Here is a 15,475-nt window from a genome sequence, read left to right on the forward strand (position 1 = left end):
GTATATGAATAGGAAAGTTATGGAGGGATATAGGCCAGGAGTAGGCAGGTGGGATAGTTTAGTTTGGGATTAAGTTCAGCATGGACTGTTTGGACCAAACAATCTATTTCGGTGCTGTTTGACTCTATGGCTATGACTCTAAACTAGGGTGAGGAAAGGTCATGACAAGGAATTCAATCTGAGAATTTCGTGAGAACACATCTACCAAAGCTATGCACTGAGCCTTTAAGTTCTTATCACCGAGGATGAAGGATGCATGTATGCCCAGGGTTTTGTCCTCATGAACGAGATATGCATAATCTCCTTCATTACCTCATGGTCCTTTTCCAGTGCTATTTGTACAATGCAAAGAAAAGAAAACCATAAACCTTGATAGCATGAAAACACACCACTGACCCATTTAGCGGTTTGCATGGCACTGTGGTTTCTGTGCTTGTCCACTCCTAGGCAGTCTTCAGAGAATGGAGGTTGCCTGCTTACCACTGGGGCTCTTAGGCTGAGACGCTTTTAATGGTCATCCTCATGTTGGATGTGAACTTGGGGTCATTCTCAGAGGCTGCTGCACCTGTATCTCTAGGCCCTGCCATACAGATGGATCTCTCTCTGACGGGCCAAGAATGATCGGAATGCCCATCAGGTCCCATCATAAACTCCTTTCCAGCAAAAGATATTAGCGGTGATTTTAACATTGTTTACAAACTCTTCTTACACAAGTTTTTAGGATTATTTATTGGTCCTTCTCCAGCCTTTCAAAGAAAAAAGAATTATGAGACCGATAATTTCTGATGACTAAGGTTAACTAAAGGAATATGTTAATGCTCAAGATATTTACATGATGACAGGGGCTACAGCTCACTATGAAATGTTTGATGGCTTGGGAAATATTAATAATCAGATGCTATTTTTGTCCATATTCTGCTTTTCAGGCTAATCCCAATTTTGAGTACAATCCACATGTCAACCCTCCTTCACTATCTGGAGGTTGGGGGTTGCAAGGAGCACAGTCTGATTAGGCAGGAGGGTGGAGATTCCATTGTCTTGCTGCCTCTCTTCAATTGTCTTCCTGTCTGGAGGCCATTTGAGGCTCTTAAGTGGCCACTTAAGGGTATCATCTCACTACCACCGGTATCCAACTGGCGACCTTTCAGCATTTTGTTTCTTCCAGCTTAATTATATTGTCTGTTGATAGCTGAAGACATTTTGCATTCTCGTGATATATTTTCAGAAGAACCCTGTTTTAAACAATCCAGAGTATCATTTTGCTTTGAAAGGGTGATTATTGTATGAAAATTGTTAACATGACCAGTGTTTCACTTGAGTGAACACCCTCTTTCACAAAATGAATCAGAGAGAATTTCCATTGTTAATTCTCCCCTGCATCTCCAGCACCTTGTGTCCTTTCAAATGTCCTACATAGCCTGGACAGGAATCAGTAGAATAGATTAGTGTGGTGCTGGAAAAGTGCAGCAGGTCAGGCAGCATCCAAGGAGCAGGAAAATCGACGTTTCGGGCAAAACCCCTTCATCAGGAATGAAGACGGAGCCGCCAGGGTGGAGAGATAAATGGGAGAGGCTGGGGAGAAGGTAACAAAGAGTACAATAGTTGGATGAGGGTAGGGATGAAGGTGATAGGTCAGAGAGGAGAGTGGAGCGGATAGGTTAGATTAGATTACTTACAGTGTGGAAACAGGCCCTTCGGCCCAACAAGTCCACACCGACCCGCCGAAGCGCAACCCACCCATACCCCTACATTTACCCCTTACCTAACACTACGGGCAATTTAGCAAGGCCAATTCACCTGAATCGCACATCTTTGGACTGTGGGAGGAAACCGGAGCACCCGGAGGAAACCCACGCAGACACGGGGAGAACGTGCAAACTCCACACAGTCAGTCGCCTGAGTCGGGAATTGAACCCGGGTCTCTGGCGCTGTGAGGCAGCAGTGCTAACCACTGTGCCACCATGCCGCCCACGAAGGAAGGGAAGGTGGGAAGGAAGATTGGCAGGTAGGACAGTCATGAGGATGGTGCTGAGCTGGAAGGTTGGAACTGGGGTAAGGTGCGGGAGGGGAAATGACGAAACTGTCAGGAGGGGAGGGTGGGTTATTGGGGGGCGTGGACCTGACCAGGTAGCCACGGAGGGAACGGTCTTTGCGGAAAGCGGAAAGGGGTGGGAAAGGAAATATATCCCTGGTGGCGGGGTCCGATTGGAGGTGGTGGAAATGTCGGTGGATGATGTGGTTTATGCGAAGGTGGTTAGGGTGGAGGGTGAGGACGGAGGGGGGAGCAGTTCTGTCCTTGTTATGGTTGGAGGGGTGGGGTTTGAGAGTGGAGGTGCAGGATGTGGGTGAGATGTGTTGGAGGGCATCTTCGACCATGTGGGAAGGGAAATTGCAGTCTCGAAAGAAGGAGGCCATCTGGTGTGTTCTGTGGTGGAACTGGTCCTCCTGGGAGGTAATACAGTGGAGCCGGAGGAATTGGGAAAAAGGGATTGCATTTTTGCAGGAGGTAGGGTGGGAAGATGTGTAATCCAGGTAGCTGTGGGAGTCGGTGGGTTTGTAAAAAAAAAATGTCAGTTCCGCCACCTTCGAACGGACCCCACCCCCAGGGATATATTTCCCTCCCCACCCCTTTCTGCTTTCTGCAAAGACCACTCCCTCCGTGACTACCTGGTCAGGTCCATGCCCCCCAACAACCCACCCTCCCGTCCTGGCACCTTCTCCTGCCACTGTGGGAATTGCAAAACCTGCGCCCACACCTCCCCCCTCAACTGCATTCAAGGCCCCATATGAGCCTTCCACATCCATCAAAGTTTTACCCGCACATCCGCCAATATTATTTATTGTATCTGTTGCTCCTGATGCAGTCTAATCTACATTGGGGAGACTGGACGCCTTCTCGCAGAGCGCTTTAGGGAACATCTCCGGGACACCCACATCAATCAACCTCATCGCCCTGTGGCCAAACATTTCAACTCCCCTCTCCCACTCTGCCGAGGACATGGAGGTTCTGGGCCTCCTTCACCGGCAATCCCTCACCACCCGAAGCCTGTAGGAAGAACGCCTCATTTTCCGCCTCGGAACACTTCAATGCCAGGACATCAACGTGGACTTCACCAGTTTCCTCATTTCCCCTCCCCCAAGTTCCAACCTTCCAGCTCAGTACCATCCTCGTGACCTGTCCTACCTGCCAATCTTCCTTCCTACCTGTCGACTCCATCCTCCTCTCTGACCTATCACCTTCATCCCCGCCTCCATCCACCTATTGTATTCTTTGCTATCCTCTCCCCAGCCCCACCCCACCCTCCCATTTATCTCTCCACCCCGGAGGCTCCCTGCCTTAATTCGTGATGAAGGGTTTTTACCTGAAACATCAATTTTCCTGCTCCTCAGATGCTGCCTAGCTGCTGTGTTTTTCCAGCACCACACTAATCTAGACTCTGATTTCTGCAGTCCTCACTTTTGCCGAGGATTCAGTAGACTTTGAGAGTAAAAGTATGAATATGGCCACGTGTAAAATCCAGGGAAATAGGACATTACTGGCCTACTATCAGATTTATTCTCTTGCAATTTTCTGCTCATGTCCACCATAGTTTTGAATGGAAAATTGATATATTACAAGCAACAGAGTTCATGGATTACACGTGGTTTAGCAAAGTCTTTGAAACGGTGCCCCCCAGGTTGTTGGTTGCATCCACCAGTGGGATCACAAGACAGGATTTTGTGGTCATGAATGCTGAGGCCACAGTAGCTACTGTGGAATATGGGCTGATTGCTGCATAGTCCCTTTAAATGCTCAACCCTTTTCTCTGTTGGTGGGCATGGACTGTTCTTTGAGGCCACTTGCAGCTGTAAATAAAAAGCAGCATACACCCACCCACAGACAGATACACAGACACTCCTTAATATGGGGTTAGAGCAGAAAAACGTTGGGATGCACTATTTAGATAATCTCTATTGGATTATGAAACGTTTTACTGCAACACATTTGACATCGAATAGAATATAACAATATTCCGATCTGTAACCTGACATGACCTGTTTACTGCCCAGGCTAACAAGACAGCCCCAGTTTGAATCTTTGCTTTATTCCTGTCCTTTAGTATTAGCTCCTGCTGGCACTTAAACATATTATTTTTGTACAGACAGAATGTTAGAGGAAATATAAGCGTTTCGTTCAATTCTTACAATTGTGGTTTGGCAGCTATGAAAGCTTAAAACTATAATCTGGAAGACTGTTGTTCTTGTTACCTACAAAATTGCCTCAAAACTTTCAGAATGCAGGAAGAAGAGTTCAAGTACAAGGAACTCATTGCCTAGATATGAAGAAGTCAGAGTCTCCATGATACTTCAGGATCTGTAAACAGAACCAGCCTTAGTTCATGTCACAGAAAGCAAATTTTAACCCCTGGACTCGAACCTTAATCTTTTCTGCTCCTTATAGAACAAAGTCACATCTGTTGGCATATAAGGGAAAGTTGAGAAGAAGTCTTCACTGTGTAGATTTTTAAACTTTTATTTTTCAGGGCAGTTTAACATAAATGCCAGTATGCCAATCAAATTTTAATCCACCTTATACAACTTGCTTGATGTTAAATATATTGGCTGCCAGTTAGTTCAGTTTAGTTAATGAAATGAAGGGAATTGCTAATTCACCTACGTTGTTGATGTGTTGATTTATGTAAATTGACAAACATAGAAATAACACGAAGTCTGAAATTTCCTGCCATCTAATAATTCCAAGAATGGAGAAACAGAAGAGCTGCTGTGGTTACAAATATGTTTTGATGTTTTAGTTCAGTAATTTATTTCTCTTAATTTATCCACATTTAAAGATGAGCCATTTTCTGCAACCGTTCAGACAATGTATAATTGCATTGGACATTCCAGTATGCCAGTGGCTAAAGTACACTCCAATTTGATACAATCTGTGCATCATCAAGAAGTTATTGAGTGCACTAGACATAAGAGACTGCACATCTCAATGATATCCTGGTTGTAGTGCAGGATGCCTATACTCAGTGGTTGTGCCTCAAGCCAAGCTGTTCACAGCTACAATACCAGCATTTCATCAACAATGTGGAAGATTTTCAGATATGCTTGTAATAATTGTAGCAAGGTCAGCCAGGAGGACTTCTGAGATCATGAGTTCCCTGATTGGACAAATAAAAACAGGAGTGTCAGACATCCTGACACTCAAAGCTGCCTTTGAGATGCTGACTCAGTGTCAACAACTCTCCGTATGTAAATAAATGGTGGCTTGGTGATAGGATACTGGCCTCTGGAATTATTTCATTGGCAACAAGAGAGAAGCATGCTCCTAAAGAAAGTCTCACATAACATTTGTCTTTGAGCTGAGGTAACCATTTCTGGTATCATACCATTATTTGGAACCTTGACTCATTTGATCCTCACGTCAAAGACTGTGCCCAGTATGTGGAAAGAATGTATTACTCTTTCCAGGCAGATGAAAAGTAATGAGTAATTCTCCTACGAGCTTGTGGAGCTGTCCTGTTAAGCTGAATGCTAAATTCTACCATGTTGTGTTCCAGGGGTTCATTTACTCAGACATCATTTATTAGACCTGCCTAATCACACATCAGATCCAAAATAGCCTAATTCCAAACAGTTTGGATCCACAACATATTGTTCTAGGAAAGTGTACTGAATATGCTTTTTTTTGTTATCCAAATAGCAGTCCTGTAATGCTGCCTTATCATCTTGCTTTGCAAGCCTACATTTCACTTGTCCCAAACCGCCCTTTTATTGAAGGATATAAATGCATTCAAGGCAGTTGAGAGAAGATGTACTTAACTAATAGTTGAAATGGCAGTTTGCCTGATGAGGAAAGGCTAGGCTTGTATCCACTGGAGTTTAGAATTGTAAGAGGTGATTTGATTGAAACATATTACATATTGAGGGTTTTTGACAGAATGCTTCCTCTTCCAGAATTAGAATCACTATTTTTGATGGAACAAGGTATCTTTTCTTAGAAGATCATGAGTCTTTGGAATTCTGTTCCTGAAAAGATGGTGGAAGTGGAGTTCTTAAATATTTTTAAGGCAGAGTTAGGTAGATTCTTGTTAAGGAAGGAGGTTGAAAGGATATCCAGTTACAATCAGGTCTAGTGTGTGAAAGCTAAATATCCTACTTCTGATTTACATGTATGTTACTGAAGATATTTTCAGCACCTCACAAAACAGTGGCTCCACTGAAACATCAACTAAGTTTGTTAAAAATAAATTGTCCCTGACAAAGGATGGAATTGGGATATAATTAATCTGCACTGATTCAAAGCAATGTAGGAAGCACAAAATAATTTTTCTGTCTGTTAATTATAATGGTAGAAGTGTGCAGCACAATCTCAAGTGCAGTTCTGAATAGTTACAAACCTTCACAAGGGTCCAGTTATATATGAGGTTATCACTGTTTAAAATTTGCCTTTATTATTTAAAGCCACCCTGGTTTTACGGTGGGATTCATTCTGGCTGGAGCAGGTTCTGGAAGATTGTATGAAGTGCGATAGGTGGAAGAGTTTGCCTCAAGGTTCTGCAATCTGTCAGGAAATGGGCAGGAGGAGAGAGTTCTTTCTCCGTTAATGACTATGAGGCTGTCCATTCAGACATTGGCAGCACAAGTGCTAAATATTCTTCAGCTCGGTGATGACATTTACTCAGGGTTGAGTTTCTACCATGAATCTTTCAGTGAATAAACAAGGTGATTCTCAACCCACAAATCTTTGAGCACATAGAGCAGGATTCCCACAAACACGTGGGATCCAGAATGTAGATGTTATTTCTTTTTCCTACCTTCTCTGCCACTGCATTGCCTCATCATTAAATTGTCACTCAAACAGACTGGCACTAATAAGGTGGTGGGAGATGATGGCCATTGCCAGCAAATGAGGTGAGGATACAAAGCTGCAGAAAAGTACAAAGCTTGTGTCATTGTCAATGGAGAATGGAGAGGTCCAGTTGAAACCTGGCACAAGGCATTATACAACGTTTAGAGTGTGTTCTTTGCAGCCTTCAAATGATCAGTAACACTGTGAGATCACTTGTGGACCCAACCATAGCATGTACCTGATGACCGATGACTCGCCTTCCATTGCAGCATGAGCGGAAGCCATTCACCATCCAAGGGTTGGAGCGGGAGGTTCAAACGGGAAGCATTTGAAAGCATGGGAAATTTCGGTTTGTTGCCAAGTCGACACGGACTGCTGGTATTATGGCTACATATAATAGTGCTCAGAGGAGCTTTTGGGATCTCACAGCCGTCCTGACAATTTGTGCTACAGCAGATTATAGTATTGCAGAGATATCAACCCAGTTTGTGGTCAAAGTGCCCCTGTGGATTATGAACCTGTTGATCTCTCTTTCCCCCTCTCTCTCTGGATGACACCTTTTGTCCCACTACAGCCACTTTTCTAGTACACCTGCTATTGCCTGTTAGCCAGCCAGGCCCAGTTTTGCCAGTACTGAGGTGGTGCAGTCTCAAGCCAGGCCTGTTATGGCCATAGCTTAGGCCAATCTCCCCCGTTGAAGGTCTTTGTGCTGCAGCCACTAGGGTAGCACTGCATCAAATGTTAAGTTTAGCAAGGACACACATAAGACAGCTACTAAGGGAATGTATAAGGGTCATTTCGTTCTATTTTGCAAGCAATGTTGTTTTTTTTCTTATGGATAAATATGGTTCAAAATGGTTGCTTAGTGTAGTGTTGATTTAAACATTGTGACGAAGGGAGATGTATGATGGGTCTCATTAGAATAATATGAGACTGTTATTAAATGGACTTTGGAATTGCAATAATGGGAACCATAGTCAAATGAGGCAGTTATAGACAGTCCCTTCTCCTTCTCAGCTGACCAAAAGCTGTGACTCAGTTGTAGACAATCGAACATTTCACAAGAAAGCAATACAAGCGTTTGGAGGAATAGTGCAGGGCTCTTCCACAGTGGTCCAGATAACTGAACAATTGCTTCATTACCCCAACAATCTTCTCTATTATAGATTGTATAGTGGTATGGCTCTCCTCTTCATGAGCCACAGATAGTGCAGTCAGTATTGTGGCGCTTCACTGTTTTCGCATGGAGGCTAAGAAACAGCAGACTCCAGAAGAACAGAAGTATCATGGTGACTGCCAGTCCAGTGAATGTTCGTAAGTATGATGTTTTGATTGTGGTCAGCCACTAATTGCCTATTCTGCACTTGTTATCTTGCACTGTTTTGTATCTCTGTGTTTAGACACAACACCCCCAACACCATGTGCATGCACAGCTTGGAGAAGCCAGTTATCCTGGTGAAATCCCATGCATGCTCCAGCTGCTTCCTTCTTGTTGGATAGAATGTGATGAACTCCCATCTCATGGCACAAAGAGCAGTGATGTTAAACACACAGATGCTCACTGGGTCACTTGCTCTAGATAGAGCCTGAGGAAAACAAATTCAGGACCCTAGAGCCAACCTCACAGCCACTGGCTACACAACCTTTGCCCTGTTCTGAGACTGCATGTAGGACAGTTATGAGTACCTCCTTCATAAATCACACATGCTGCCCTGAGTTAGATGGAGGTGAGAGAAATTATCTTGGAAGATCCTAGACAGATTCTATCTGTTGGGAACCCTCCTCCATCCCTCCCCCCTTGACAAGGGCTTGTCCATACACCCAGTAGTAACTGGTAGCACACTGCCTAATTAGAACCTTTACAATAACACAAAGGACTTTGCCATGTTCAACCCCACTTACCATCTAGGCAATGAACAAAACCCAAAAATTGCAAACCATAAATGACCTTCCAGACGGAAGTCACAAAAGCTTTAATGTAAAAGTAATTGTCTCTGCAGTTCTGATCCAGTGCAGAAATAATTTGTAGCCCTTAGATACAGAGACTGACCACTTCAACCTTGGACACGTTTGCATTCAGCACCTACAAAAAGCTGACTGAATGTGGCTCGTGCATCTCCGATTTCTATAGAGCCATTAAGTGGTATGTTAAATATGTCAAAGAGCAGAGAATGCTTTGCTGCATTGCTTCACTAATCATTGTAGAAATATGTACGTCCTTTCCATTTTTAAAACACTATGCAGTAACAATAGTGACCTCTATGGTCAAATCATCCATTGTACCCAGCATCTGATGAACATTGCCTCATTTGTGTAACACAGATGGGTGTTTACACAATGGGTACAATCTGTGCAACAGCCTAAAGAAGATGATAGGAAATGTATCACCTGGTATAAATTAATCACGCGTGGCCCCATTAACAACCCACTACCAGGAGGAACTGCAGCTAAAATGATGGATCTTCCACAAGAGAGCTGACTAAGAAACTCCCAGACACATTCACAGTGTATTATAAAGGGCCTCCTTGGACTGCAGTGGGCCTCAGTACTACCACTTAGCTGACCTTCCAGCCAGGTTAACCGCACTTGGTCGTTTCTCAGATGACCACTGCTGCTATCTTGTAGTATTTGCCACCTCTGCCATTATGCGGTACAGGGTAAGAGTTATTTGAAGCAGTTGGCTTCCACTAATCCTGCTTTGTCTTTGGCCAATCTAGTGATTAATGGTAGAGAATACATCGCCATAAAGTATCTATAAAAGAGGAACTGTTTTCCATAACATTTGCTACAACGATACCAATAAGTAGTTGCATTTGGTCAGGCATAGTTCTGAGGGAACTGGTAAAATCATTTGAATGGATGGCGCCAACGAAAAATGGACACCAACCTTCTTTAGAATCATACTTTATACAGCATCTACCCACCAAGTATTTTTCCTACAGTTAATCATTATAAGATTATGTCTATATCTATATCTCATTTACCATTACTCAAGTCTTCCCAATACTTTACAAATTCAGATGATCTGCACGTTTCTCAATTCTCTCAGAATGCACACTTGTTTGAACTTTGAGGAATTGTATGTCTTTCACTTGTGGTCTGTTAACCCTGGTTCCAATCTGTAGATAATTTCTCTACTAGAGGACCTCTCATTTCTCACATGTCCTATGCAGGTGGTGGTGTTCACCCATTAACATATCTGGAACACTCCTAAATTTATTTGCTGACAGACAGCTGCTCTGTTGAAATCGGTATTTTATTTCTTGTATTGTAATCTTCTTGACCATGTCCTGCATTCGTGATCGTTCGTCTGGCTCACATGGAGTCATGTGCAAATTATCTCCCTGGAATCATTGCTCAGGTTGGATCTCTTCATTGACCCATTATTTAACTGGTAAAGTAAACTCTTTCAGGCTTAGTCATAGTCACTGAAAGATTCCTGCTCACTATCTCTATCCCTTGCATTACCTGATCTGTTTTGGAAGACTAAGGATTGAACATATTTACCAGTCCAGTGAAATCTTTGGTTCTCTCTACATTGACTACATTAAATAGCTCTCCAATGCTTACACTGGGAAACTAAAAATCGAAAGAAGCAATTAAATCATTGTCAATAGTTATAAAGCCCTTCTGGTACTCTAATATCTTTTAGGGAAGGTAGTCTACTGTCCTTGCCCAGTGTAAGTCCAAAACCACAGCAACATGATTGAATCTTAATTTCTGAAATGGCCTGGCAAGCCCTCACTTGCCTCAAACTGCTGAATAGTCTCAAAGGAATTTGGAGGAACTAGAGGAATCACTGAAGGTGTGTAGAATGTACTCTGGATGTAGAACTTGGATGTCCATCACCAAGAGTACCTTGACAGCATCATTACTAAACAAACTGGTCAAAGAACATAGCTGCTAGTCTGGAACTGACATTGTCTGCGCCAGTGATTGTTGCCCTGCAGCATTAACATTGGTTTTTAGTATCAGTTGTTGGGCTTGTTACAGGCTGTGTGGACTTGTTACATGCCTCTCTAGACTGTCCACAACTTATAAAATTAATAGACTATGTTGCCCTCTTGAGGTAATGTTTGTGTTCTGCTTCAGGACTTTTCTGAATCTTTAACGTTTCTGCTTCCAGGACAATTTGAATCACTTTTTCCAAAGTTGAATATTCTTTGGACTCTGGACTCTAAGGAATCTGACAAAATTTCATAAGGAATTCCAAAAATAATTGTCTCTTCTGAATTTTGATTTCAAAGTGCCCTATTGACAGTTTCCCATTAATCTGGAAAGGTTATTAATGAAATTATATAATCACTCCTTTAGAAACAGAACTGTTCTGTTAATTCCTGCATATTCAGGAATTCTATTTCTTACATTGAAGTAATTATTGGAAGCATTTTGGACAACCTCAGCACTTTTTTGTTAAATAATATCTTCTGCAGTTAGGGACACTGAATATTATAGCCTGTTCACTTGCTCACATCACTCTTGAAGTTTAATATTTTGCTTATCTTAAGAATTGTCAAGTCCATTAAGTCCAATGCTGTATTCTGCATTGTCTTTCTCTGACCTTGAATCTTTTAGGAAGTTTTATATTGTTTTCCGTTTCTTCTCAATGTGCTGATTGATCTTGTAAAGATATTCTAAATCTGTGAAATTTCAATATTGCTTTACATCTGTTCTTTCACATTGTATTTCACTTTGTACTAACTCATGCTAATTTAAACTGAATGTCTGTAGAGCTTGCCAGAGTCGATGCCATATATGTGTCATTTAGATTTTTAAACTCTGCATTGCTTTAATTGTAGTCTTGTAAATTATATCAATTGATTGTTCCTTGGTGATCTACTGAGTTCAAGATTTTTAGGTCTGCTTCAGTGATTCTATACTGCTTAGTCAATTTGCTACCAAGATGGAATTTTCCTGCCTTTCATGGTCTAAAGCACAAAGCACCTTCTTTTTAAATAAAGCTGTTGGGTTGCACCCTTTATAAATCTTTTTGCAAAATTGTAGGTAACTACTGAGTCTGTCCTTAAACGCCTGTAACTTTTCCTGATTGATAAAGATGGTAACGACAATAGAATTAGATTTTATTGTTACGTGTACTCAAGTACAGGAGTATAGTGAAAAGTCTACAATGTCACCATTCCCAGCACCATCTTAGAAAATCTTGTACCCAAGTATTTTTGTAACTATGAAGAAAAATAAAACGTTAAAAATTAAACATTAAAAATTTAGCTAACAGGTCCTTTTTAGTATAAAGTAGAAAAGAAATAAAGTTACAAGTTCAACAGTTTTTTTTTAAGTGCTCAGCTATGCTAGGCTCACACTCCTACAAGGGCTTGATCTCTTCCATTTTGGCCTGCAGTCCAGGAGACTGCAGGCTGTCTGCTGTTGCCGTAGTTGCCAAGGGAACCTCCCACATCACCCCATTCGGCTTGCTCTTCCTGCGATGGGTTCAATCTCCAGCTGTCAAAATGCTGCTCCCGAGCCATCAGATGCTACCATGCATTGGAACCAAAGAAGCCGCAATGTGTCACCGCCACTGCCTCCATCGCCGAGCTCTCGCTGGAAGGTCAGTAAGTAGAAAAGCAACACACAAGCTAAAACTTTAAAAAAAACGAGAAAAGACGACAAAGAAGAAAAGCAGTTGGAGTGGACAAGCCTACTCTCCCGCTGCCGTAAGCTACCAGTCATGGTTATCTGGGAAAATACCACAATGATCTCTCTGTGTTTGTATGTGAAGAAACTGAATACAATATTTTACGCCAGATGAGCATAACTAAATGCAAAGGTTTTGAAGAGATTTGGCTGTAAGCTGCTTCATTGTGTATGTGAAGTCAGAATAATATGCTTGAGGAATTCTGAGCATATTTATTATTAACAGTTACCAGTGCCAGGTCTTTGTGAATCCTGGTGATGGTGAACCTTTCTTTGGCATTTTGCAAGACTACTGCTTCTGTCCATTAAACAGCAACATGTTAATTCAAAACAACCAACATTCCCAAAGGCAATACAATTTGTAATGTTGTGTAATGAGAGATCACAAGCAATGCATTCTTACACATTTTTAATTTGTCCTGGCCAAAATACTTTGAATTACTATGGCCCATCTTCTTCATCCATGCAAACTATAATTGTAGGTCATGCACACAACAAACTGAACTTCATAAGCAACACGCACTGCGGATTGATTTTGTAAGGATTAAATTATGTAGTCATCTTTATTCGGTTTTGACAGAGTACAGTGGATAATTATAGTTTGGTATCGCACTGTAATAATGTAATTCGCAGCAAGTTTCTATTTGAAATCTACATAGCAATGGTGGGAAAATTCCTTCAGAATCTCCAACATTGTAATTAGTTGGCATGACACTTCTGAGGTAAATTAAGAATAAAACTGTTTTTCCCTTGATATTGGCATGTGTGTAGGACCGTTGAAGTCTACAGTTGTCCTATTTGTTATCACTTTCTATTTCTGGCCACGATTCTGTTCCTTGGACGCTTGTTCAGTTTTATCTGATGAGACAATTGTACAAATATTCTTTGTCACATCATGCCCTTTCATCATGGTTTACACATGTACCTCTTATTTTTACTTCTTTATTACTTTAAGTTAATTGATCATTGAGAGACATGAGAATTTCTTTCAAGATGTCACTTGAAATTCTACATTTGATACAGTACCTGAAACAAGCACGCCTTTGAGCAAGTAACATTTTAAAGTGAAAAGGTGCATCAGTATATTTGCACAATATACAAATTCATCCTGAACATTTTGTATGGATTTCTCACCTCATTCTATTTATATCTGAGCCACAACCAAAGCCAGCACCAGGATACACTAATTCCTGGATTTCCTTCAGAGTTTGCTACTATGTTTACAATGGAGCTTCAGCCATTGCACAGATTGAATGAAGCCCTGGGTAGTTTTGCACTGTTGCTGCAAGGCCAGAGGAAAATAATGTAACTTTCTACAACTTTGAGTCTTATAGCCCACTAGCTAACTAAAATTACCATAGTAAAAATGATTGGAAAAGGTGGAGAAGTTTTTTCAAAATGTTGAGTTGTATACATTGAGTAATGTTAAAAAAAATTTGGTATGTACTCACAAAAAGAAACTTTTGCGAGTAGGAAAAGAGCAGGAAAATGTAACAATTGGTTAGCTCTTTAAAGGAGCCTGTATAACTATGATGAACTAAATTGCATTATTGTGTTCTATATCATTCTACCAAACACTACAACAAAATTGCAGTAACAATCGAATCATAATCCATCACGGAAAAATGAGATACAGTTCTGCTCCATGGGTTAGCATAAGAACAGTTTATAGGCAGTTTAGTGCACACTGCCAGCAAAAAGCTAGAGATGTAGTCCATGGATTTATATTGTCCCTGTTTTGCTGCTGACTAGTTTCACATTTTATTACTCAAAAAAAACCAACTGGTATATAAAATTTAAAAAATGTAGTAACAGGTGCTCATATTAACTTGGACTAAGGCATAATATTGGAATAGAGTGAAGTGAGCTTTGCTGTACATCTTTATCTAAAGTAAACTTACTCAAAGCTGATATAGGTTGTCTATAAAGTCTTATAAAAAGTAGATTCCTCATTTTGATGAGTCGAGAAAATTCCAAAAGAACTGTGAATATGAATGCAAAGGGTTTAAATTCTACAAGCTTCATCAGCTGTGCAAGTGTTTATAAAACTTATCTTGTACCCTTTAAAAGAATTAAGAAATGTATTGTATTCTGACTACTTATTTTTTGGGTCCTAATATGCAAGCATGCTGCAGCAAGCTGACTATTAACTTGCATGAAGCAAGCTAAGCGTGTTGCATTTTCCTGAACAGTGTCAAACTGTTTGAGTGCTGTTGAAGCAGCACACACCGGACTCTTGGCTTGAATATATTTAGGGAATTATAAGGTGAGGTATTCACTTTGGAATTTTCAACCTGTAAGCTGCACGTGTAGTCAGTGTTTTTGTAGCTGGCTCAATTAAATACTGATCAGTCATGAGTTCCAGGATGTTAATAGTGAGAAATTGAATGCAACTTCATATCAAGGGAAGATGGTTAGATTCTGTCTTCCTTCAGGTGGGCCAGGTACTTGTGTGGCACGAATTTTACTATCCATTCTCAAAGTTACTGAAGGCTATAGATACCTTCAGTATCTGAAGGAACACGAATGGAACCTGAATATTATGCAATCATCTGGAATCCTTCCTGTTTTTGACCTTGTCAGGCTGATGCCAGTATTGTAGCTATTATGGAACAGCTTGGCTTGTATCTTGTCTAGTTCTGGAGCACATGTCTTCACCACCCAAGCTGGGATCTTGTCGGGCCCAAAACGTTTGCTGTATCCAAATTACAAGTTGGAAGCATATGGGTTTATAATGTTCTGAGGGAGAATTTCGCCTATTTAGAGCTGAAGTTACATGGTGCAAGCATATGCCATATTCATGCCCAACAAATAATACTTCCAGATTAAGAAGGGGAGAGATTTTTACTTGTATTCCTCTGAGCACCGTCATAGAGTGCAGTGCTGGAAAGGCACGGCAGGTCAGGCAGCATCCGAGGAGCAAGAGAATCGACGTTTCAGGCATAAGCCCTTCAACAGAATTCCTGGTGAAGGGCTTATGCC

At 41.4% G+C, this 15,475-nt stretch overlaps 1 protein-coding gene across 6 annotated transcripts in view; it reads left to right on the plus strand.

Moving 5' to 3' along the window:
* The window catches only part of cdk6 (cyclin dependent kinase 6), a 239,985-nt gene that overhangs the window by 211,929 nt on the left and 12,581 nt on the right, over positions 1-15,475 (plus strand). The gene's annotated exons all lie outside the window — the stretch shown is intronic.

Source organism: Hemiscyllium ocellatum, chromosome 5 (assembly GCF_020745735.1).
Source record: "Hemiscyllium ocellatum isolate sHemOce1 chromosome 5, sHemOce1.pat.X.cur, whole genome shotgun sequence".
Lineage (NCBI taxonomy): Eukaryota > Metazoa > Chordata > Chondrichthyes > Orectolobiformes > Hemiscylliidae > Hemiscyllium > Hemiscyllium ocellatum.